Genomic DNA, 25,404 nt, shown 5'->3' with positions numbered 1-25,404 from the left:
CCCGAGAACTCCTGGTCCGAGGCCAGGCTTGAAGAGTTGAGCAGGGTCTTGGCTAGGGGGTGTTTCAGGGGGTGCTCCATGGGGTGGAGTAGAGCCTGTCTGGGCCACTCTCCCACACCCCCTTCTATACCTGGGGCAGATGCCCCCACTCCCTCCCGGGAGGAAGCTCTTATTCATGCCTGCCCCCCCCACATCTCTTTCCCCTTTTGTGTCCTACAGGTGGCTGTTCTAAGTTCAGAGACTTCCCCATTCTTCATCCTCCCCGCACCCCACCCTTGCCTCCAGCAGGTAAGTCTGGGCCCAGGATTACAGGTGGGGCCTAAACTCAAGAAAGAGGCAGGAGGGAACTCGCAGAATTGGTAATTACATGTGGAGAGGGCAGCATCCCCCAACATTCCTGGGGGGCACTGAGCCTCAGAGACTTTCAACGACTCCCCCAGGCTCAACCAGGGACTGGGGGTGGACCACCAGTTGTGTACCCTGGGGTGAAAGTACCCAAAGCCTACGAAGGGCTGCAGGGAAAGGTGGGGGCCCTCAGCACCCCAGGGGCCTGGTCAGCTCCAGAAGGAAAGCTCAGGAATAAGAGGGAGGTGGCAGCCACTGCTGTGGGGAGACCGGAAATGGAACGAGGCGGGGCCTCACCTGGAGCCACCTGCCTAGACAAGCTCAGCCAGGATTTGTGTGAGCCCTGGACGAAGGTAGAAGGGGAGGAGGTAGACGAGGAGGAGGGAACATTGGCCAGCCAGCCAGAGGCCTGCCCAGACCAGAGGTAAGAGGCTGCTGCTCTGGGTGGGGGACAGGACAGAGGGGCAGGCAGTGTGGCCCCAGCATGGCCCGCTTGACCTTGGCTGTCCCTTGGGTCTCATTCAGTGTCTTGGGGGCAGGTGTGAGGTGTGGCCCTTGGCCTGCTCGGGGCGCTGGGCTGGTTGGGAGGCACTGGCTGTCCCGGATCACCCCGTACTATTCCGAGTGCGCCTGCGTGTCCCCTGATGGTGGTAACCCCAGCACAGAGAGGCCAGCGAAGCGTGGGGTGTGTTCCCAGTGCCCAGGTGAGGCAACTGCGGAAGACTCGGTGTGGGGAGGGCTGTGGACCCCGGTGTCTGGAGAGGAAGGAGGGGCCATGCCCCCAGCGCTCTGCCTGCTTTGTGCCCAGAGCCTGTTTCCTCCTGGGAGCCCATGGAAACCGGTTTGGGAGCAGGTTAGCTGGGTTGTTTGACTTTTGACAAGGAGGAGAAAGAAGGCAGACTCCCCAGGCGAGCCCTCTCCCAGCCCCCTCACCTGGCTGCGTGGTGGGCCCCCCACCACTGCAAGAGGAGGTGAATGGCCTCCGTGGTAAGACCCTTATGAGGTGGGTGGTGAGGACACCAGGAGGAGGAGCCCCCAGACAGGGAAGGGCCTGCCCTGCCGGGTCTTCCTGGGCTGGGCCTTCCTTTGACTAGAGTAGTGTTCTCCCCCTTCAATTACCCTCCACTTACCCCCCCCCCAAAAAAAAAACCCCAGTCTCCGGGCCCCACATGCCAGCCAGACAGTGGTGGGTGAGAGCCCAGAGGGGCCTGGCGCCTGGCCAGCTCTGCTCCCACCACCTCGGCTCCCTGGAGTGTGTGGGCAGCAAGATGGGCCCCCACGTCTCCCCTGTTAATGAGGTTGCCCTGCTAATGAGTGGCTGCCATCACCGCTCCATTACACCTCCAGAGCCAGCTGCGCCCCAGCACTTAGGGGGAGACCCCGGGGGCTCCCTAACTGTGGGGGCAGAGGCACATGCAGAAGGCGGCACTTCTGGGAGGCCTCAGTGTATCTCCAGGGCAGGAAGCTGGGCACCCCATGGGCTTTCCACAAAGAGCAGCTCTAGCTCTTTATTTCTTAGAATAGAAGAGGTAGGAGCCCCAATTTCCAAGGGAGGAACCAGAGGTGTCCTCTCCACAAGTCCCCAGCAGGCAACCCAGTTCTGCGCTGGGCACCAGTGGGGTATGTGTGGCAGTGGGGGTGGGTGCACGGGACAGTCAAGGCTGAGATCCTGAGCCCTGGGCAAGGCAAATGAGGTGACACATTGTCACCTCAAGGTGAAGCAAGTCCTGCATCTTTGCACACTGCTGTGCCACCTTGTGGGAGTCGCTAAACCTCTCTGGGCCTCATTTGCCTCTGCTGGCACAGGAACGATATACTTCACTGTCCACCGGAGGCACCTAGCCCACATCTTGGGCATTTGTGTAGCTGCCAGTCAAATCTCCCCCACCAGGGCCTAAGGGAGTGAGGGACAGAGAGACACAACTGTGACGACATGGTGGGGAGTGCGGAGAGGGACCCTCTTGTTCAGGAGGGGAGACTTCTGTGGAGGACTTAGGAGCCTCTTCTGCTGCCCACAGTGGGGCACGCAGGAGACTGACAAAGCCTGCTGTTGCGCAACCGGGGGCCCTTTGAGACCAACCTTGGTGGCCCCACTTTCCAACCGCAGGTACCACAGCCCAGAGTGCTCTCTAGAAGACTCTGGGGGCAACGCTGGGAGGAGTCTAGGTTGGGTGAGGGATGGCTTGTAGCCGCCAAATCCCTGGGCCTCCCCCAAGCAAGGCTGCCTCTGAAGAGGGTGCTGGGGATCCCAGAGCACCCACTTCAGTCCCCTAGCTGCATAGGGTGGGGGAGTCCCTGCCATTTGCAGATGGCTGAGGTCCCACCTGAGGAGGCCAGGCCTCTGGATTCCTGGCTGGGCACCTGCAAGAGCTGTCCAGGCTGCTGGCATCGGTGGGTAGGAAGGTCGCAAGGGCCCATCCTTGGTAGACCCAGCCTTGTCCCAGGCGCAGGGCCTTCTGGGAGCTGGGAAGCAGGAGTCTGTCCAGGACCACCTTCCGGGTCTGTTCCGGCGGGATCCGACCTCCGCCCCAGTGCACTTGGTGGGGGCGGGCGCTAGGGTCAGACATTCCGTCATGGCTACACCGCGCCGTCTCCCTCCTGTCTCGGCACTGGGCACCCAGGCATGCCCGCCTTCCAGGGAGGGCGCGACCCTGGGAGGTCCAGCCAGACTGAACTCTGAGGACCTGCATTCTACAGTGATGCCCTCCCCGCAGGACAGGACCTGGGTGACCGTGCAGGAGAGGGGCTGGGGGTTGTCTGCTTGTCTGGGCGCTGCCCAAGGCCACTTATTGGCACGTGGTCAAGACAGCACTGAGAACTAGGGAGGAAATGGACCTTGAAGTGCTGTCCTGGCTGGAATCCTGTGTGACTTGGGGTTGCCCCACCCTCTTCTCTGAGCCTCAGTTTCCTCCTTCAGCAAATGCAGCAAGCCTTGCTTGGTAGGAGGTGAGGAAAAGGCGAATCACTTCTCTGGCATGCAGTTGGTGCTCAATAAGGGCGTGTGGCAATGAGTGTGAAACCTTCAGGGGCGAGGGTGGAGAGGGGCCACTGCCGGGGACAGGTGTGCACACAGGAGCCCACTGGCTGGCATCCGGGTGTCATTTTCCTGATTGCAAGTCCAAGCTCTTTTGACACCTGATGCAGGTAAACACGGTCGGGGCTCCGGCCTGGGCCCCGCCCAGGAGCCAACCTGGGTGAGTCTGTCCTGGACATCCAAATAAGGTCTCAGACAGCGGCATCGGGACCCGGTGGCCCCGCCCTCGGGCAGGTCTGGCTTTTTTCTTCCCTCTGTGGAGCCAGCAGCCAGCTGTTGCACCCAAGCCTGGGCCTGGTTCTCCAGCAGACCTGTCCCGTTTCAACACCCCGTTGCTCTTGCTCACCCCGAGTCTAGACTAAGTCAGGCTCCTTGTGCCTTCCCCAACAAGGGGATGCACTGTGGGCGGGGGAGGCAGGCCCAGCACTCGGGGGCACACAGCACCCTTTGTGCGGGTGCTGAGTCACATGGGCCGCACCATCCCTGCTGGCCCGGGGCAGGGTGACGGGAGACGGAGTTGTCACGGGGCTTGCTGCCCCCGCGTTGGCGGCCGGGAGCCATTCCCACGGGACTAGCAGGGTGGTGGCTGGGAGCTGCGGCTGCAAAGCACGTGTCCGGACCACAGGTCCTGGGTTCAAGTCCCGGCTCTGCTGCTGATTTGCTGTGAGGCTTTGGGGAGGTTCTCTCCCTGAGCCTCAGTGTTGATCTCTGCGAACAACCATCCCTGTCTTGTAGAGGAGGTGCTGGACAGGAAAGGACTTTGCAAACGGCGCACCCGGTCTCCAGCGTTTGTGTTCACTTTGTAATAACCATAGTGACCTTTGCGCGGGCACCGTGTAGTGCAAAGGCGACGCGGCTTGTAAAGGGGAGAAGCCTGGATTGAACTGCTCTTGTCTCATAAAAAAACCCCTCCAGGCAGGCAGTGGGGGCCAGTGACCCTCCCCAGGTGAGCAGAGCCCCTCGCTGTTTGCAAAGCTGGTTCACACCGTACTGCCCGGGCCCATGGGGCCTCCGCTCACAGAGGCCTCTGGGTGGGCCTCTGTCCCAGGGGTGCGTGGACACCCGTCCTGGGGTCACACAGACCTGCTCCCACCTTCCTGGCAAGCTGCTGTGACAATAAAGCCCTTGCCAGTGTACATGGGGCCCTCCTTCCTGCCAGCCTCGGCGGTGAGTTTTATTATGTGGCTTCATTTATGGCTATTAGTGGTGCTATTATTGTCCCCACTTGGCAGGTGAGGCGGCTGGCTAGGGACATGTGGCTTGGGTGGCCCAGGAGTAGAAGCTAGGAGTAGAAGTCATTTGACCTGGAGTCCGGGTTCCCAGCCACTGGGCAGCAGCATCGCCCCTTTCACCCCTGAAATGAAGGCCTCTCTGCACTTGCAGCTTCCTGCACCCCCCTCTGGTCTTTGTCACCAGCCAGTGTGCTTATGACTTTCTATGGCTGGGGTACCCCAGCTGCCTGTTGGAAGGCTCCCCCACATGTCTCAAGGTAACTTCCATTCCACTGAGCCTGAGGCAGCTTCTTCCCTGCCTCCCAGGTCTGCATTCCAAACCTGCACCCCCTCAACCCCCAACTCCAGGGCAATGCTGACCTCTCTCATCTCCCTTCTCCGCTCACCTTTGCATGTGAGGTAGGGATGGGTGGGTCCTAGCCTGCCTTCTGGCTTCCCCTCTGCAGCCCCCCGTGTCCCAACTGGACCCTGGCCTCCTCTTCCCCTGCTCCCCATCCCACCTACCACTGCTGTATAACCCCTGGAGTCTAGATGGGGCACCTCCTGTGAAACACATGCTGGCATCACCTGGGCATCTTGTGGAAATGCATCTTCGGACTCACCAGGTCCTGGGCACACCTGAGACCCTGGATTTCTAATAAGTTCTTGGGCCATGCAGGCTGCAGACCTGTGGACTCCAATTTTTTTTAACTAAAATTTTAAGATTGTAGTATTTATTTAAAGATTTATTTATTTATTTATACAAGCACTGGGTACAGTCAGAAGCGCGGGAGGGTGAGAGAATTCACCAGAGCAGAGCGGGGAACAGAACAGGCAGACTGTGAAGTACACTGCTGAGGGGAGCAGCGGGCGCAGCAGGAGAGGTCTGTGCGCCATTTGGGACCCTCACTGGCGGCCGGGAATCGAACTGGTGCTGCAGAGGCTGTGGGCAGCTTCTCAGCCCAGCGCTCAGCCGCTGCGTCACCAGGGGAGGCCCTGTAGTATTTTTTTAAAGGTTTGTTTATTTATGCATACAAGAGCTAGGGTAGAGGGGGTGAGAGGATTCACCAGAGACAGAGTGGGGAGCAGAACAGGTGGATCCACTGAAACACACTGCTGAGGGGAGTAGCAGGTAAGATAGAAGAGGTCTGCCGCGCCATGTAGGTAGCTCCCTGGCCTGCCAGGGATCAAATTGGTGCTGCAGAGGCTTCACAGCGCTGTGCTTAACCCTTTGCACCCCCAGGGAGGCCCCTCCCTGCGCCTTGATCTGCACGGGCAGGTGGGGGTACCCTTCCCCAGCTGCCACCCCTGGTCAGTTATGCCCCCTACCAAGCTTCCATTTCAGTGGCCACACGTGGTTTTCCAGGGTCCTCCTTTAGGGTCTCCCTGTGAGCGGGAAGGGACCTGCAGTGTCAGAGGTGGCCGGTGCAGGCTCTGTTCTGGAGGCTTGGGGAGGCCGACCTGGGAGTGTCTGGGAGAGCCAATTCTGCCACTTCCCAGCTGTGTGACCTTGGCCAAGTTAATTCCCTTCTCTGCCTGTGCCTTCCCCTCTTCATCACCACACACCCGGACATTATAGAGGGCTCATCAGGTGCCAGGCCCTGGCCCGAGCAAGCCGCCTTCCCCTCCCCACTGTCTGTGGCGCTAAGGTCATGGCGTGAGGGAGGGGTCCGGAGGGCGGCGATGGTTAGTGGAGGTAATTGCTGTTATTATTACTGTTATTGTTGATGTCATCACCCCCCTCGTGATGTTGGGAAATCCTCAGAATACCTGGGGCTTGGGAGTCATCTGTCCATGCTGGAGGGATGAGGGGAGCCGGACAGCCCCCCTCTGCAGGGTGAGCCAGGAGCTCTCTGGAACTCTCTTGCTCCCAGAGCAGCTGTGAACCTGGGCAGGGGATGGAGCTGCAGACAGGGGTCCATGGCCAGAAAGGGGGTGAGGGATTCTGCCCATCTCCAGATGTCTCTCTCTGAGCCTTTGGAGCCGCCAGGATTGCTTCTGCACCTGGACCTCAGTTTCCCCTTTGACCCAGCAGAGGCACTGAAGGAGGCTGTTTCCAGAAGCCCCTGGGGTGACAGAATCCAGGCCTGGAGTCTTGGAATGTTGCTATTCGGGGGACATTGAGACAGCCCCTTTGCTGTGAGGGCTGCCAGGGCTTCAGGGAGAATTCAAGGTTAGGTGGCGAGTAGTTCATGGGCTGCCGGCCAGCCCACTTGACACCCCCTCCCCCGCGGAGCCTTCCGCTCTGCCGGTCAGCCTGCCTCCTGCCTGCTGCCAAGGAGGCTGGACTCTCCTCAGGAAGGGGCAGTTGCTGCCTGGGATGGAGAGGGGGGGCATCTCAGCACCCGTATCCACGGTAACTCTGGCCTCTTTGGGGGAATTTTGGGGTGACTAGCCGGAGGAGGAATGGCAGAGATGGAAGGCTAGGAGGCCGTGGTCTCTCTAGCCGACATCACCTGTCTGCCTGGTTGGGGGGGCCTTGAGGGGACAAGGAGATGCCCCTTTGCCCAGCGCTGAGTCATGGGCATCCCTCAGGGTCGCCACCTCAGCTCTTAGTCCCGCCCCTTTCCAGGCGCTCCGAGAAATCTGTGACTCACTTGGTCTGTCATCCCAACCCCAACCCGGAGGAGGAGGAGGCAGCAGGACAGGGGCGTCTGCACACACTCACACACACACACACACACACACACACACACACACACACACAGCGCCGCCCCCTGCTGCACACTGGCTATCGCGGTGCGTGCAGCCCAGCCTCCCACGCTCACCAGCCTGCTAGCTTGCCAGCTGGCTCGCTGACTCTCCGAAGTGGATCTTAAAAGGCAGTTTAGCCTCCTGGCCCCACGCGGGACCCTCCATCGGGAACCCGGTAGGAGATCCAGGGCGTGACAGCTGTGGAGAGTAGGTGGGGGGTGGTGGGCAGTAGGGCAGGTGGTGGCATGGGGAACTGGTATCCCCACTAGCATCTGGTGGGAGCTGCCCTGATGAGCTCTGCTATGTGGGTCAGTGGGGTTGTCTATAGAGTTGGGGTGCATGGACGGGGCATGTCCAGGAAGGGGGAGGGGCTCAAGGGGATGGAACCTCTCAGAGCCGCTAGTCAGCTGTGAGTTGTGGACACAGGCTCAGGGTGCGGAGCTGGGGTCTGCTGGCTGAGTTCTGAGATAACAGTCCCTTCTCCTTCAGCACAGACGGGGCAGGTGGCTCACCTGAGGTCACACAGCAAGTGGGGATGGAGAGCCGGGGTCCAGGCTTGGGGAGGAGTGTGTGCAGGGGGCTCTTGAAGGTGGCTTCACTTGCGGCTGCCATAGAGCTCATCCGGGACCCCAGAATGAGCCAGGGGCAGTCTGGTGCGCCTTCACACAGGCACTGGGCCCTCTTCGGGGGGCGATGGTCCCAGCAATGGGGTCTGAACGTGGGGGACCTGGACTCCGAGAATGTTAAGAGAACCTGGGGTGGGTAGATGGGGAAGTGGGCGCTGGGGGCTGGGGAGCTTCCTGCCCACAACCCACCAGACCTCAGGGCTCCCGTCTGCTTGGTGCTGATAGGACCGCCCCGCCCTGGTGCTACTGCAGCGCCCACCTTGTACCCCCCAGGGAGCTGGCAGTTCCAGTTTTTTCCTCACCCCAACCAGTCCCCTTCCTGTGGTGCCCACTCAGGATCTCCCAGGGCCCCGAGGGAGGGGACTGGCACTCATGTGACTGGGGGTTGGAGGGCAGGAGCAAAGGCAGGACTCCGGCACGCCCCTTGTCCCCCTCACTCTGCCTGAATCAAGCCGTCTCTGGCCTGGGGTAGGCGGGGGTGGGTAGGAATAGCCCTTGTGGCTCCAGAGGGCCAAGGAAGTGATTCATGTAAACATTGATTGAGCGCCTACTGTGTACCTAGTACTGTCCTAGGGATGGGGGCACGGTAGGGAGTGAGCCAGATAAGGTGGGGTAGATCCAGAACCAAGCCCTCAGCCCCCTCTCTGTGGGTACCTCGAGGGCAAAGGTAGTTCCTTGGGGCTGAGACTGAGGGTGGGAATCATCTCCTGACAGCGAGCCCCAACAGCTCTGAGTTAGCTCCCTGCCTGGTCTTTCCTGCCAATGTCCTGGGGTGGGATTAGCTCTTGGGGCCAGGCCTGATCCCCCTTTGCTTCAGGGGCCCAAGGGACCTGAGATCCAGACTCGCTATGGCCACTGTACCCCATGGTCCCCTTGCCTTGCTTCTTTCTGGGCCTCAGTTGCCCCGGCTGCTTAGTGGGTATTGGGGGGCGGTGCCCGTGGTCCCAGCCTTGGCTCTAGAGTGTCAGACGGCAGCTCCAGGAGTGGCCGGCCAGGGAGAGGCTGTGCTGGGCAGCCTGCGCCGATGCTGCTGGGCCCCTGGGGAGGGACGGTTAGCCTGCATGGACACTCCCATCTTGCCAGGGACACAAACAAGACAGGAGCTGCGGCTGGGGAGAGAGATCGCATGCTGGGAGAGGCGGAGAGGCCTGGGGGGCTCTGCCAACGATGTTCAGGGGGCTTAGAGAAGTGGGCAGGGGAGAGGGCTTTAGGTGCATGCATGAGGCTTGCACTACTGGGGGTGCATTCCTGACAGAGGACCCCGTGTGGGCAAAGGGTTGGGAATGTGAGAGCCAGGGGGGTGGGGAAGGCTATGGCAGTGGACACCTGGCCTGGGTCATTTTAAGGGGCCTGGAGGGCCAGACCAGCAGGTCCCAATCTGCTGTGCAGGGGGAGGGGTGGAGGAGGACTTGGCAGTCAGGACAAGCTGGATGGGGGCTGGGTCCCAGCTGCCCACCCAGGGTGCAGGTTCAAGGCACCTGCTGGGGGAGACAGTTCAGGGCTGTGGGCGCAGAGGGCGAGGTGGCCATCCAGCCCAGGGGAAGGGCAGGGGAAAGAGGTGGCAGGGCTGTGGGGGACAGCCTGGCCTTCCTGGCAGGACCCAGCATGACAAAGACAAGAGGACTGGGGGACAGCGACAGACATGGGCCAGGCATCCTCAGTGAGAGCTGCCTGGGGCTGGTGGGTGGTGGGTGCGTGGAGGGGGGCTGCTTCCATTTCAGAGATGCAGGTGAGCTTCCACCTGGCAGTGGAGGGTCAGGGACAGGCTGGTGGGGCCATGGGGGAAATGTGACAACACAGGTCCAAGCCCCTCCCTCAAACCAGAGCCTGAGCAGGCTCTGCATCCCCAACCCCAACTCTGGGTGGTCCTGTGACTCACAGCAGATGGGGACATCACGTGAGCAAACCAGGCAGCCGGGGCACCAGGACCCCGGGGACCAGGCAGATGGCAAGTGGGGGGCGAGATACGACTGGCACAAAGGGGCCTCTCCGAGACGGGGTGGGGCAGGCCTCTGGCTGGACCTCAATCTCCCCAGGCTTGCCCTGGGTCAGTGTGGCCTTCATGCACCATTGGGCATTCCCTGAGGCCCTCAGGAGCCCTGCAGTTTCTGAAATCAGACCTGGCTTGCCAGAGAGAGGGTCTGGGGGAGACTGGAACCCCATGTCTGCACCCACAATCCTCCAGGGAGCCAGACGCACAGCAGTAGTAAGGCTGTTTGCCCAGCGAGAACCCTGACTTTGTTTCTCCCTGGTTGTGTGAGCGTCTGCCTCAGTTTCCTTATCTGGAAAAAGTGGATAACAATAGCATCTGCTCCAGGGGCTGCTGTGTACCAGGAGTCATGTGGGCAAGAGGTGAGAACAGCGTCTGGCCCGTAAAAATGTTCACCTTCACCATGCCTTCCCCACTGGGTACACTCAGCTGGAGATGACTTGTGATGACTTGGGGGGACTTCCTCCTGCCTTCCATTCTGGGACAACTGGGGCCCCTTGGGTTCAGGCAGGCCCCCACCCACCCACCCCCGCAACCTGACTTGTGTTTTGGCAGGGAGACCAGTGGGCTCGCATCAGGCCCCTGGGTTGGCGCCGGCTCAGGCGGTTTGTGGTGCATTTGGCAGTTCCAGGCAGCAGAGATAAAAGCTGAGGCCTGGAAGAACTGGCAGAACTTCTGCCCGATGGCAACTCTGCATTAGAGGGAGCTGGTCTGGGAGTGGGGGTCTTGCTGTCTAGGAGCCAGCCCAGCACCACCCCCCTGAAACACCAGCCCTTCTGTAGCTAATGGCTCCATTGTGGCTCCCCAGGCTCAGGGCCACTTAGTCCAGCAGGAGAAACAGTGAGACCAGAGCCGTCTCTGCTGCCTCCCACGCCCTCCCTCCCGCCCCAGGCCTCTGCCTGCCTCTGCCCAGAAGTCCAGACCTTGTCTCTCTTGGACCCAAGGAGAAAGCACACATTTGGACCCCCAAGGATGCAGCCCCCCTGATCTCAGTGTCTTCATCTACCCGGGGAGACGACATTGACACCCCTGCCTGGAATTTGGAGCACTCAGTGCTGTAAAGCGTGTACTTTGCACCATGACAGACTTCTAGAGTGTTCCCTAACCTTAGCTAAGGTCTTGCTTCAGGGTCATGTGGAGCAGAATAAGGTTCAAATCCTTGAAGTGACCTCGAGCAAACTGTTTTATTTCTCTAAGTCTCGTTCCTTAGGCTGTAAAATGGGGGTGAAGAAACCTAAACCTCTAATATCTAGACATGACCCTGTGGGGATGGACTGAGGCAACCCACATCCTGTAGGTGCCCAGAAGTATTACCCCCCCCACAACCCCCCCAGCTGTCCTGGACCTTTGTTCCCCTATCACCCAGCTCAGCTGTCTCCCAGCTGAGATGGCACAAGCTGGGTAGCCCTGCGGCTGCCTGCGGCTGCTTCAACCACACCAGCTGTGCCAAGTTGGGCAGCTGTATTCACCTCTCTGGGCCTGGTTGTCCTCATTGTTAAAATGGGGGTGGTGCCGGCATCTTGAGAGAGTTAAGTGAGCCAGTAAATGGCAAGTGCCGAGTAAAGTGCCTGGCACAACGTAAGTGAGCATTGTCAGACCATGCCCTCCCCTTGGGGACCAGCAGTGAGCTTATCCTGGGGTGCTGGCCCTGTCCTCCCATGATATCACTGGGAAAGGCACCAGGACCTGTGGACACTCCCATCTAATGGGGTCCTGACTTGTTGGCCTGAGAAGTTGTCCAGAACCGGGGCTCCCTCCAGCTCCCTGAGACCAAAAGCCTGACTGACGGCCACGGTCCTGGGCCTGCAGGGGGGGCCTGGGTTTGTGCTGGTCTGGTGCCTGCACTATGTGGTCACTTCTCTGCTGGGCTGCATTCCCTTGGCCCGTGGGGGATTGGGTCACCTCTCTGGATCTCTGGCTGAGTCCGGCCCTAAGGGTGTGGCTCTGTGGCTAGTACCCTGGACCCTGACCCTGTGTGCAACTGCCCAGGCCCACCTGCCTCTATGGTAACAAATGTCAGGGGTGAACCCCAGTTGCTGGTTGGGGCAGCTGAGTCACACTGGGTCTGGCCCCCTCTGTCTGTTGCTGCTTGGGCTGTGTCACCAGCTGAGCTTGTGTACATCCCCCCAGGCTACTCATCACCCAGACCCCGCCCCTCAGTGGTAAGGGCTTCACTGCCCACAAAATGTCATTCAGCCCTGGCTGCTGCTGGTCCTCAGAGTTCACAGATGAAGAGACAGCTCGAAGGTCCCGGTAGAGGTAATCTCCTGTCTCTGAGCTGGGAGCTTTTCTGCTGGCCCCACAGGGGGTGTTCCCATTTGGGGTAGTGAGCTCCCCGTCCCTGGGGGCATTTAAGTTTGGGAAGTTGTAGAGGGAATTTGAGCATTGTGTGGTTCTTCACCACCTCTTCCAGCCTGGAGCTTTTCTGGCCTCGGGGGGTTGTGGGGAAAGGCACCCAGTTCCCTCATTCTGCCCGGGTATCAAGCCCCTAAGCATTGGTCCTTTTAGCCACGTCAGGCGAAGCTTGTGGGCCTCCTTCCAGAAACCCTCTCCGTAGCCCTACCTGTACCATGCAGAACTCCGGTGGAAGTCAGGCTTCCACAGAGGCCCCTCTGAGCCTGTGGTAGTCTCCTCGTGCTGGATGGGAGGTGCAGAGGGTGAGAGACTGGAAGGGCTCAGGACTGCAGTGGGAAGGAGGTGCTGATGACGAAGTTGGGATGGGGGACACCCACCTCCCCAGTCATCCGGAAGCTGATGCTGCTCCTTGCTCCCCCATCCAACCGCACCTGGGCAGGGGCGTTCCCCCTCATGCTCATCCTTCTCCCACACATGTGCACGGGGCACCACCTTTCGGGAGCTGTGGGCAGTGGGCAGATGAGAAGGAATCCTGTGGTTTCCTCCAAACTACGCGTATCCCAAGTCGCCAATGCCACGCCTGCTGCCACCTAAGCACACAGCCTGGACTGGATGGGTGGGACCTGCTGTCCAGCTCCTGATGCTCAGGTCCTGGTGCCTGGGCAGGGGTGCACCCCAGCTGGGGTGGGGCAGACAGCCAGTGCCCCCAGGGGGACCCTGCGGTGGATGTCAGCAAGCCTGCGAGTTCCTCCCCTGCTCTCCCACCTGTGTTTGGGGACCCAGAATTGGAAGTTGCAGAAACTGCTGTCTAGGGGTGGGGGTGTTTCCAGAGCCTGAGGGTATAGGGGGAGGGGCCTGCCCCTGTTCCTGTGTGAGGCCTTGGTCCCCTGGAGCAGCCTCCTGGACCTGCGTGTTCACCTCTTTGAAATGTGCTGCTTCCTCTGTGTCCCGGAGATGCCAGAGCCAGGGCTGGGTGCCACGTAGGAACGTGGCAGCCAGATAGGCAAAGGAGTGTGTGGAGCTGGGCTCAGGTCCAGTTTTGCCAGCTGTGTGACCCCAGGCCAGCAACTTCACCTCTCTGAGCCTCAGATTTCTCAGCTGTGAAATGGGCATCATAGTGCCTCCTCAGAGGGCATGGGGTGAGTTAGGGACATCAAGTATGCACCACGTGGCTCATGCTTTTACAGGTTCACTTCTCTGCCCCAGCACCCTTATGAGTCTGCAGGCTTGGGGTACACCTGCCCCCAGGTTTCAAGATGCCAGGATCCTTGCTGGCCATAGACACAAGCCATTTCCTCTCTCAGCTCCACCTCACAGAGCCTACGGGGACCTCAGATGCAAGCTTGGCATTTGTAGCAATAGGACATGACCTACCTTCGTTGGCAGATCCCCTCCCGGCCCTTCCTCCCTTAGCCCTGGGCTGCAGGAGCAGATCGCCAAGGGCCGTGAGGGTGGCAACTGCCTCATAGGCTTGGTGAGCCCAGACTCAGACAGGACCTCAGACATCCTCTCCTCCAGCGACTATGAAAGTGTCTGTGGTTTCAGAAAGTTTGGACCTCCTGGGCTTCTGGGCGGCAGGACTCCTCAGGGCCTTTACTGGGCTGGTGTTTAACCTCCCGTGCCTGCCCTCGGGAGTGTGTGCCCAGGAGCGTGGTGCCCCATCCGGGTCAGATTGCCTGTTGAGATGGCTGGGTGCCGAGTGCCTGCCGTCGAGGGTCACTTTGACATGGATAACAGAATCAGGAGCCAGCTCCTACTGGGCAGAGGCTGGGAACCTGACCTGGGCGTCCGTCCAGTTCTTCTCATTCAGTCACTTACTAAACTAGCGATGCCGGAGCTTCTGCTTGGGCCGGGCTGCTGGAGACATGAGTGGTGACCGAGACAGAGCAGGGTAACAAGCAAATCACAGGGGCCTTTCAGACGGTGCTAAGCGCTGTGTCCTTAGTAAGATCAGGCGGCTGGGAAGAGCGATGGGTGGCGTGAGGGTGACTCTGGTTAGGGGGAGGTCGTGGGAGAGAAGACATTGGAAATGTAGGCTGAGAAGGGAAAGAAGAAAAAACGAGCTGCGTTGAGGACCGAGCGCATGCAAAGGCCCTGAGGGGTGTCTGAGCGCAGCAAGAAGGGAGCCGGCTGGAGTTGGTGAGTGCCTGAAGGCGGGGTGGCGGAAGGTGAAGGGAGTAGAGTAGATCGGGGTCACCAGCTTGCTGTTTGGTGCTTCCCCTGGGCCTCAGGTGTCTGACTTACACAACGAGCCTCGCCGTGTTTAGTGTGTGCTGATCTGGTTTGTTGTGAGCAGCAAGGAGCCTCGAGCTGGTGCAGACCTTCACCTCTATGCGGTTTCTCTCTGTCTTTTATTTATTTTTTGGGTAAGGGAGACGGGTCACCTCAATGTAATCAGAATGACCTGGGTTGGGGTTGGGTTTTATTTTATTTCTTTATTTTCCCCACCACCGCCATCTCTGTATCCCCTCCTCGCTCCCTCCCCTCCATGCTGGAGGAAGTTTTATTGCAAGTGCTTAGACACCACCGGCGGGTCCCAGGAGTCCCGGCCTCTATTTCTCTGGGTCATGTACAGTCAGTGAGCCCCAAGCGTGTGCAAACATCAGGGTGCACATCCGTGCTCAGCGCTCACTCCCTGCCTCCCCCGAAAGGCAGCCCCGTGCCAGCTCCTTTGAGCGCAGGATCTTTTAATCCCACAGTGGCTGCCTTCTCTGACCCAGCGGGCCCTGCGCTCCTTTCCTGGCCAAGGCTCCACCGAGAACAGCAACTCCTTTCTTTGCTTTCTTTTCCTTTTCCTCCGGGGGCCAAAAATAGTGACTGAATGGGGCTCAGCTCTAGGCGGGCAGCGGGACAATAGCAGACTCCCCGTTGCAGCCGGCTCCTGGCATTGGCCCACCGGTGGGGGAGGAGGTGTGGGGTGCGTGGCACATTGTCCCCTTGGCCCCACGTCCCTGCTGCATTTCCCATGGCCTCTGCAGAAACCATCCCAAAGCCCCCCAGGCCCTTGGGAGTTTGACGGCCAGGAGGGTTCCCCTCCTCTGGAAGCACCCTGGGAAAGTGCTTCTGGCTGCTTGGCTGACATCCCAGCCCTTAGACTCCTGAGCAGCCCTGCCCTGTGCCTGCTCTGCTGCTGGTCTGCAGCTGCCACCCCATGTGGGGACCCCTGTACCTCGTTTTCTCTGGCACCCTGGCCAGCACACGGAGGCCACTCATGGCTTTGATGGTCTTTTCCCTTTGACTCAGTGACCACGAGGGACTTTTTAGAGGTCAAAAGGATGTGCTCCCTTCGGAAGAGGTGTGCTCCCTGTTGCTGGAGATGATCAAATTGAATGTTTGGGTGTGACCGCAGGGTTAGTCAAACATCCGACAGACACTCAGTCTTGATGTCTCAGAGCCCTTACCTCTCCCTTACCAGTGAGGTGACTTTGAGCCCGTCATATCATGTCCTTGAATCTCGGTTTCCTGATCTGTAAAAGGGGTGACAGAGCTAACCTGGCAGAGTGGAGGCATGGACCTCCAAAATACCCTAAGCCATAAGAGGAGTTCCAGAAGCTTTGCCTCTGTTCTCCCTCCCTGGACTGGTGCTTCCTCTGGGGCACAGAATGGAGGGGCTGAGTCACTCTGGGCTGCCAGGGAGCTCTGAAGAATACCACACCCCAAGGCCTGGGGGGGGGGTAGTGGCAATCTGGGGAGGGGCCACGTTCCCTGGAGGAGGTGGCCCCTAGGCCACTTGCAGGGAGGTCTGGTGCACACTCTATGCTCGTAGCAGTCGATGGTGGAAGTTGGAGGGTGTCCAGCCTGAGCAGAGGCCAAAGTCAGTCTGCCAGCCTCTAAGGGCAGCTGACAAGAGGCATTTTTGGTCAAGGGGTGACTCCCACTGGTTTCTAAAAAGCTTTTGCTTTAAAATCAAACTTAATAGAGTTCATGTGAAAATCTGTTGTTGAGCTTATCCTGAGAAATTGGGAGCTCTGGCTCCCTGCGGTCCCCTCTAGACAGACAGATGTGCTCAATATTCTCCATAAACGTCCGTCCTAAACTCCTACCTCCCTCTTGCCTGTTCCCCGTCTGGCCTGGCCAGCATCTGAGTTTGGGGCACTTGGGTGCCCCTCAAGTTAGGGGGCCTCACTGTGTTGAATTGAGCTGGCAGTGACGTAGTAGTCCCCACAGCTGCCAACGGTTGCCAGGGAAACGGTTGCCAGGGGCTGCTGTCACCTGCGCCCCTCTCCCTGGTTGGCGGGCTGGCTGGCTCCCTGGTTGCAGCCTATCTCCCCAGGCTGCCCCCTTTGTTTGAGGCTCCGTGAGGACAAGGAGGTGCAGGTGGGTCTGGCTAAGCATCTCGGCCCCCTCTAGCCTCTTGAACTGGGAAGTAACTGACCTACCACCCCAGCCACCCGCTGCAGCAGACAAAGCAAGCGCTTCGCTCCCTCACTCGCACGGATGTCTTTCTAGTTTGCTTGACGCCCAGGAGGAGGATCCAGGTAAGAGTCTCCCCTACATTTCCTTTCTCCAGTCTCCCATTCTCGCTGCTGGCCCTGCTCCCTCTCCTCCTGCCCCCGCCCCCCACCATTTCCCAAGCCCTCTCCTTCCCCTTCTCCCCTCCTCCTACCACCCCTGCTCTGTCCTTTCTCTCCCCTCCTCTTGCTCCTCTCCTGCCTTCTCTTCCCTCCCGCCTGCTCCTTCCTTCTCACTCCCCTTCTCTCTGCCTCTCCAGCCTTTGCTTCCCCTCGGGAGCCCCTTCTCCCCAGCACCCACAGCTTAGCTGAGGGCCGGGTCGAGGTGGGGCTGGGGTGGCACGCAGGACCCTGGGGGAATCATAGGTAACAATCAAAGGGCAATGGATCGATGGATCAGTTGGACAGACAGCAGCCTCAGGAGTGATGAGGAAGCGGTTAGGGGCGAGGACCTCACACCCCACATCCCACACCCCTCCCCTTCTTCACACTCCAACAAAAAATAACTTTCAGTGCTCGGCCTGGGCCCTACACCTCGTGGCTGAGGAGGCCTGGGAGGAGGCATCCTGGGCTCCAGGTGGGTGGAAGTGCCTGGGTGCACAGCACTGGAGCTGGCACAGGCTGCCTGGCAGTGCCAACAATTCCCAGGAGGACTGGTGCTTCCGCGCTGCCCAGGCCCCCAGCCTTATGGGGGAGTAGGCCTGGCTATCCTGTCCACCCCTCAGCCAGGGATCTGGGACCTGAAGGAGGAGGGAGAGAAAGAAGGGGGCGTTGTGACTGACCTTGGGAATGCTAAGGGTCCTGCATCCAGAGACAGGCCCTCTGCCAGACCCAAGATAGCCAAACTGCAATCTCCTGGGAACCAGCAGGGAGGTAACTGGCTGACCTTGCAGGCCTGGCCTTGGGCAGTGTGGGAGCACGGATGGGGGAGGGGGACTTCAGCCAGGCAGCTGACGTCTGCCTGTGGTCTGAGGGGCGAGCCTGACAGCCCATTACCCTCTTTGGCCATTGCTGCCAGCCGGGAGTTAAGCCCCACCCTTACCTTTGGCATGCTGAGGCCTGCTCTGCTTGGATGAGGCCTGGAGGGCCCTGGGCTACAGAGAAAGTAGGGGCCAGGGATAGGGACCACAGTCTCCTATTCAACAGGAAGAAACTGGGGCCTGGAGACAGGCGGCTGGCCCCAAGGTCCCAGGGCCAGTCAGCTACAGAGCTAGTTCCAGAACATGTGTCTGACTCCTGCCACCTTGCTCAGGGATCCACAATCCCTGTGCAGGTATGGATGGGAGGTGCCTGGGGTCCTCAAGTCCAGCCTCAGTGGCTCCTCAGAGACAGGGTGACTTGGCCGTGAGCTGCAGGTAGTCCCGGGTCTGGCACCAGAGTGCCCGGGCTGCTTGTGAGAGTTGGGTCTGGGCCACATCTGGTACTCCTAACCGCTTCTGCTCCCTTAGGTTCTAGAACTCTTCAATCTACCCTAAACTTCAAAAAGGCTTTGATTCTCAGCTCCTAAAATCTTTTGTGTCTTCACATTCTCATTTTCTCTCCCTCTTTCTCTCTACCCCCAAACCCTCCGCACCCCCTCCCTCTCAATTCCAGCACCCTAAGTGTCTCGGCTGCTTGAGGTGAGGCTGAGGACCCTGCTGGCTATGCTGGCGTTAATGGAATGGCCAACCTGGGGACGGGGCTGGCAGTGCCCCTTTCCCCAAGAGTGGGATTTACCCCAGGCTCCCCGGAGACCTCTCGGCCTGGAAGTGTCAGGGATGAGGATGGGCTTCCCTGGGGAGTGTCTTGAATGGCTTCTGCGGCCATTTTAGCCTCGATAATGGCCTGAGGGACAACTCAAAGGGGAAAGGAGGGGGGCGAGGCTGACTGGGGGGATCCTGATCTCAGGCTTCTATCCACATGGTGTCAAGATTTCTGAGAGCTTGCTTTTCATGTTGATAACAGGTGTCCATATTTTTTTTTTTTTAAAAAAAGGTGCACCATCACTCTGGGCTGGGAAACCAAGCCCAAGCAAACCCTGCCACTTCTTCCCTGCAGGACTTATCAGAGCCTTTAGTTTGCAAATGACCAAGAAGGGCCTCTCACTTGGGCACTAGCGTTTCTTAGAAAGTGCCTTGGGAAGTGATATACCGCATGGTAGAGAGCGGGAGACAGACAGTCCAGGGGAAGAGAAAGGATTCAAAACATCGCAACAGCTAAAGGCCTGGACTTGAACTTGGGTGGACTGGGGCTGGGGTCCTGGTGAGGTGACTTACTGGTTGTGTGATCTTAGTTATCACGTAACCTCTTTTTTTTTTTTTAAAGATTTATTTGTTTGTTTGTTTATTTATTTATTTATTTATTTATACATGCACTGGGTACAGTCAGAAGCATGGGAGGGTGAGAGAATTCTCCAGAGCCAGAGCGGGGAACAGAACAGGCAGACTGACGAAATACACTACAGAGGGGAGCAGTGGGCACGGCAGGAGAGGTCTGCGCGCCATGTGGGACGCTCGCTGGCGGCCGGGGATCGAACCGGCGCTGCAGAGACTGCGGGCAGCTTCGCAATCCAGCGCTCAACCGCTGCGTCACCGGGAGGCCCTATCATGTAACCTCTTTGGACTTCAGTTTCCTTCTCTTTAGAATGGGGATAATAACAGCATTTGCCCCAGTCTTATGGTGAGGAGGGAATATAATTTGTGGCAAATCTTTTGCAAGATTCCAGGGCATTTGAGCCCCTGCTAAAGGGGAGGCACAAGACTCCCCACCTTGTCATGAATTCCAGGTACTTTTCACTGTGCCAGATAGACAGCTGTTTACTGCCACCTACTATCTGGTGTTCTGCCAGGCGCCCAGGGCTGGAGCGCGGCGGCAGGGGGACGGGGAGGAGGTGGAAGCCTGAGGTGCCAGGCATTGGGACCTTCACAGACACAAGGCTGGCATCCCGGGAGGGGAGCCAGAATGTGCACAGGCTTGGAGAGAGCACCCTGGTACGGCTCATCTCCGTACCAGGGTGACCGTGTGTTGGCCTCTTAAGCAAACACTCCGTGTCGAGCAGAGCGGCCTGCAGAGTGGGGGCTCTCTAGGAGAACTCACAGTCCTTCCCAAGGGCAGGCCCTTTCCACCTGGGCTGGCAGGGAGCGCCCCTCTTCCCTTCCTGGTGTCCCCATAGGGCCAGGGCTGTCTGGGCTTGCTGAGGGAATCTTGGCTCCAGGATTTGATTCCCCCAGGAATCTTGGCTGGACGGTTGGCTGCAGGGAGGTGGGATCTGCCCTGGCAGGGACTGCCCTGCAGCGGGTCTGGGGCAAGAATGCAAGATGTCCTGGCCAGTGAACGGGTGAGGCCTGGCATCCCCAGCCTCAGGGGCAGGCAGTTAGCTTCGTTTTTATTCTCCTTTATTGTGGAAAAATTCCTGAAACCTGAAGTCACTCCACTTCCCCAGTAATCCCAGAATGCCTTTCCTGGGGCTCCCCTAGCTCGGGCCACAGAACCCCCACTTGTAGACAGTGAGAGAGGAAGGGGCAATCACTCAGCATTGACAAACTGTGCCCCTGGGAGCCTTAGGCACTGCTGAGGGCTTGGGGGCTGGGTGGGGATTGGGGTGTGGCCCCGGGACCCACCAAGCTCTGATAGGGCACCTAATTAAGATCAACTGAGGAATCAGTTCGGAAACGGTTGATGGAGGGTCCTCAGCCCCCGCCCTCAGCCCCCAAGGAGGAAACACCTGCAAGAACCCGGTACCCTGTTCATTTCTGACGCAGTTGTTTGGGGGCCTTCGAGGTCTGTCTGGGCCGCCTCCGCTAACGGCTGCTCCCAGCCCCCTCGTGCTTTCTCCTCCTGGCTCCCCTGCAGCCCCCCCACAGCAGGGGCACAGGCACCTGGCACACCCACATCTACACTCAGGGGCGAGCCCACACTTTCAAGGCTCCATCCTCACCTACCCGCTCCTTGTTCCGCTCCACTGCCCTCTGCCCAGGGCTCAAAGGGGCAGCAGGATGGCGCCCCCTCCCTCCCCCAGGGGGGAGCAGCGAGCGTGGGGAGCAGTGGCCATGGGGTCTGGAGCAGGCCAGCACGCTCCTGTCTCTCCCAGGAGGGCAAGCCCAGACCAGACCTGAATTGCCCCTGGGGCGCCTCTCTCTGGCTCCCTTCCCACCACTTGGCTCCTGCTCTTGGCTGCTCTTGGACACCCCACGCAGGTTCTGGAGCCCCGCCCCGTGCCCAGCAAGCACTAGGTGTGGTACAGCGGAGGGGGGCACCTCCTTGTTGTGGTCACCAGGAAGAGAAGAGACCATCAGGGCGCCAGGGTGTCCAATCAGGTTGCCATTTCCTCGAGGGCGATCCCAGGCTGTGCCCAGCCCCTGGGGCTCCTGAAACAGGGTCGGGGGTTGTAACAAGCTTGGGGGTTCCCAGGCCCAAGGAATGTCAGTCAATGGGACGCTGGTTAGTGTGTTCCTGGGCCTGCCCTGCACGTCTGACTCTGCGGGGGGCCTGTGAGCCTGCATTGTCGTCGAACCTGGGTGGCTCTCACCCTCCGGTGGGTCTGGGCACCTGGCCTGTGAGCTCCTCGCGGGCCGCAGGGCAGGTGGCTGGGCCGTGGGCCGGACAGGCACACAGTGAGTTCTGATGGGGTGGGCGGACGGACGGTCTTAGCTGTCTGGAAAGATGGGTCAGGCTGTTCCAGGGGCAGGGAGCATGGGGTGGGGTGGGGTGTCAGTCTGGACCACGCAGTGTGGGGCGGGCAGAGACGGGAAGGCCGGGGAAGGGTTAAGCCTGGGGCCGCCCAGCTCCTGTCCACTCAACTTCCACTCCATCCCCCGAGGAAATGGGTTTTCCAGGAGTGAACGTGGCCAGCTTGACACGGCTGGCAGAAGGAAGTGACTCAGGCCCTGGGGAGAAAGTGAGCAGCGGGTCCCCTGCCCACGTGCCCCCCTTCTCCCTGCCGACCGTGAGGCTGGCAGGACTGGGCCTGAGCTGGGGCTCCAGCTCCTTCCCTGGTCCAGCTAGTCCTGGGGGAAATTGAGGGGGCTGGGGAGAGTTGGCTTGGAGAAGCCCTGACCGACCTCCGCTCTGCTGGATCCTTGGGGACCCTCTGAGGGTGGCCCATTGTGTCACACTGGGCCGGACTGTTCTGTTCTCCGTGTGTTTACGGAAGGCCTGAGGTCAAGGGTAGCGGCTCCGGAAGGAGCTGGAGGGGGACATTTCCCTGGGGGATGTTGGCCCCCCAAACCCTCTGTCCTAAGCTGGAATAGTCTGCATGGCCTATTGGCTTGACTGTCTCCTCTCTCCTTGCGGGGGGCGGGTCTCTCAAAGCCAGGGGATCTTTGCTAGCTCCATTTCAGTCCACACCTCCACTCCATCCTGTGGTGGTCTTAGAACAGAGAGCTTTGCCAAGCCTCGGTTTCCTCATCTGTAGGGGCAGCTTCAGAGCGTGACTGAGGAGCCTGGGTGCTAATGGAGAAGGATGGTTATTATTTCCGTGGTGCTGTGGAGAGAATAACCCTTCTCAGGCACCCCTGCCCTGGCCCGTGCAGTGTGAGGTGAATCTGATCTGCGGCCCAGTGGCGGGTTCCAAGAGTGTTGATGCCGAGACCCAAGTAGCCCGCAGGTCCCCGCTCCGGGGCCCAGGGACCCTGTTCTGTCGGTGTGGCCTCAACCTCCAGAGTGCAGGCCCCTCCTCCCTGACTGAGCCCAGTGTGCCCCGGGGTGGTGTCCGGGCTTTCTGCAGCCCTGCGGGGGGTGCTGGGAGAGTGTGACCTCCGTTGTGGATACTGACTGTGCCCCCGAGTGGGCTGCGTGGGGTGTGTGTGCAGAGAAGACCTGTGGGCTTCCCCAGCCTGGCAGGAGAGGGGGCAGAGAGGAGGCTATGGCCAGAAGGGGGTGTTCTCAGTGGGGTGGGGTGGGGAACGTGCCGGAGGACAAGCAGCTCAGTGCCCTCCACTGCCCCTCCTGGGCTGGAATCCCCCTGTCCCCAATCCAGTTCTCCAGCCCCTCAGAGGGCCCTGGGGACCACCTCAGGTTATCTGCAAGAGGGAAGTTTTCTGGGTGGGGCTTCAGTTTTCCCATTGCTCCAGGAAAGGAAGTTTCATGCACTAAGAATTTCCTGTCAAGGTGCACTGGAGGGCAGAGGGGCAAGGAGAGGGGGTGGGGAGGCAGGGAATACCCGTGATAGGTCGGTGTGTGGGGGTGGGGGGCTATGGGTTAGGGGCAGGCGTGCGCTGGCCAGAAAGAACACGGGTATTCAGCTGACACGATGGCCCTGCTCCAAGTCCTTCACAGGAGCCGATTCCTTTAATCAATTCATTTAACTCTCACAACTTTTGAAGTTGCTTAGATGTTTATTCCTATTTACAGGCGAAGAAATTAAGGCCCAGAGAGGGTGGGTAATTCATCCAAGGACACACAGCTAGTGAGTTGGGGAACTGGGATTTGAACCCAGGTAGTCTAGGTCCAGAGTCCACTCCACAGACTAAATTTGGGCTCCAGGAAGTCAGGCAGCCCACCCCCTCAGATCCCAAAGCAATAATGGGGTCAGAGTGGTCTGCTTTGGGGCAGCTCTTCCAACAGCCAGCGTGGAGAGGGACTGAGCCGAGCGTCAGGTCATGTGACTGTCCCCTTGTCTATATTTGACTCCCTGCCACCGTACGTCCCAGTGTTACAACCTCATTTGTGCCCCTCAAGTAATGGGGAGTCGACTCCCTGTCTCTGCCTCCTTTCTTCTCAAAGGTTAATCCAGGAGGGTTGATGCACCTGAGTGGCTATGCCCTGCAGTAGGGCCCTGTCTGCTGACAGCGGGGGCTCACGTTGAAAGTCAGTGGGCCAGAGAAGTATGTGGGTTCAAGCCAACTCCATCATTGCTTGCTGTGTGATGCCAGGAAGACACCGACCCTCTCTGGGCCTCAAATGTAAATATTGAAAAATGGGGAATCTGGCCAGATTCTCAAAGGGATTGAGAGCACCGGTCAGGGTAAGGGTCTGCTTCTAGTAAGTGACATTTGGATTGGGGAGCAGGGGGGAGGCAGCGACAGAGACTGGCAGAAAGGAGAAGGAAAGAAGACTCCAGGAAGAACGTGTTCCTGTCTCCGGATGCGGGTGTTCCGTCTGGTCTGAGGTGGTGGGAAGCATTTTCAAAAGGAGCCAAAATTCTCAGAGAGGATGCAGAGTGAAACCTCTGAACAGAATGATGAGGCTTGAGAAATTGGGACTCCATTATGGGTAGTGAGACATAGGAGACTGACTCTAGCTGGAGACTGGCTCATAGGAGACTGGACCCTTCCCTGCCCAGAAAGGAGATAATGAGTGCCTGTCAGGAACATTCTTTCCTTTAGTTCTGTCTTTAAATAGTCTAGTCATAAGTCACCTCTTCCTGGAAGCCCTCCTTGGTTTTCCCCCAAACTCAGATTCCTCACATGTCCCTAGATTGCCAGACTTGTTTGACCTGTGGCAGATGATTGCATGTTACGATGCCTAAATGCAGTTTGCCACAGGATGAGGATGCCCAACCATATCTGTCAGCATCTGTTTTGGTGGTATGGTGGCTGGCAGTGGTGCCAGCCAAACCACCTGGCATCCATTTAAGAGTGCTAAGCATGCAAGTTCCCTGTCAGGCACTAAGTTCTGACCAGGTAGGGAAAGTTCCAGGCCTCTGGAGAAATCTCGGGCAAATTGTTTAAGCCCTTTAGGCTTCAGGTTGCCTGTCTGTGAAATGGGCCAACAATAGGTTCATCTCACAGGATTGGAATGAGCACTAAGACAGGTGTGGATCAGAGAGTTGGTGCTCAGCTAGTAGAGGCTGGGGTGCGGAGGGGCGGCGTCATAAGTGCCCACCCTATATAAGACTTGGGGTGAGGATAATTGGGCCTCCCCTTCCTAGGTCACATTGAGTATCCCCGCCCAGGTTCCAGCTGCTCAACGCCCTGGAAACTGGCTCCCCCTGGTGATCATGGTGTGACGTGTCATTCCCTCCTGCCTCCTGTAGAGGGCGCCGTGACATCACTCCCTTTCCTTTGCCCGCCCACTGGCCAACCTTGTCCAGAAACCTGGGTGCGCTGCAACCTGTCCACAGCGATGAATCAGGGTTTCTTTGGCTGCCTAAGGAGGGAAGGCCCCACCGTGTCCTGGCCAGTGGTGGAAACCAGAAGACACCCTCTTTAGGGAAGCCTTCCTAAAGCAAGTGTCCTCTGAACTGGGTCTCAGGGATGATGATGTTGAGATTCTTGGGGAATAACTCCAAGAGCCCCCTTTACTACCAGGCTGGTAGGAGCAGGGTAATGGTGGCAGTTCCAGGAGAGGCTATGGAGCTGTCCCCAAAAGATTCTAGCCAAGATCACCCCAGCACTGCTGGGTCCAGAAGGGGCACTCTGATGATGATTAGCCCCATTTTCCATGACTGACACAGGGTCATGCAGCAAGCGGGGGTGCAGCCAGGCTTGAAACTAAATGGGCTCTGGACCACTGCTGCCTTTCTTTTTTTTTTTTTTAAGATTTATTTATTTGTTTATATAAGCACTGGGTGCAGTCAGAAGCGCGGGAGGGTGAGAGAATTCACCAGAGCCAGAGCGGGGAACAGAACAGGCAGACCGATGAAATACACTGCTGAGGGGAGCAGCAGGCACGGCAAGAGAGGTCTGCGCGCCATGTGGGACCCTCACCGGCAGCCGGGAATCGAACTGGCGCTGCAGAGGCTGCGGACAGCTTCGCAGCCCAGCGCTCAACCGCTGCA

At 59.0% G+C, this 25,404-nt stretch overlaps 1 protein-coding gene across 8 annotated transcripts in view; it reads left to right on the top strand.

Moving 5' to 3' along the window:
• The first annotated feature begins 747 nt into the window (after positions 1-747).
• The window catches only part of ADGRG1 (adhesion G protein-coupled receptor G1), a 38,530-nt gene continuing 13,873 nt past the window's right edge, over positions 748-25,404 (top strand). Inside the window, exons 1-2 of one of the 8 annotated variants that reach the window (XM_037516470.2) lie at positions 7,157-7,459; positions 16,606-16,733. The gene's annotated coding sequence lies outside the window, so the exon portion shown is untranslated. The other 7 variants (XM_037516475.2, XM_037516477.2, XM_037516478.2 and 4 more) reach the window with 7 other exon arrangements.

This window comes from Talpa occidentalis, unplaced genomic scaffold, assembly GCF_014898055.3.
Source record: "Talpa occidentalis isolate TD23 unplaced genomic scaffold, MPIMG_talOcc4v2.1 talOcc4.17, whole genome shotgun sequence".
NCBI classification, from domain to species: Eukaryota; Metazoa; Chordata; class Mammalia; order Eulipotyphla; family Talpidae; genus Talpa; species Talpa occidentalis.
Note: the sequence above shows the minus strand (reverse complement) of the source record. Positions and strands in the feature narration are given on the sequence as shown.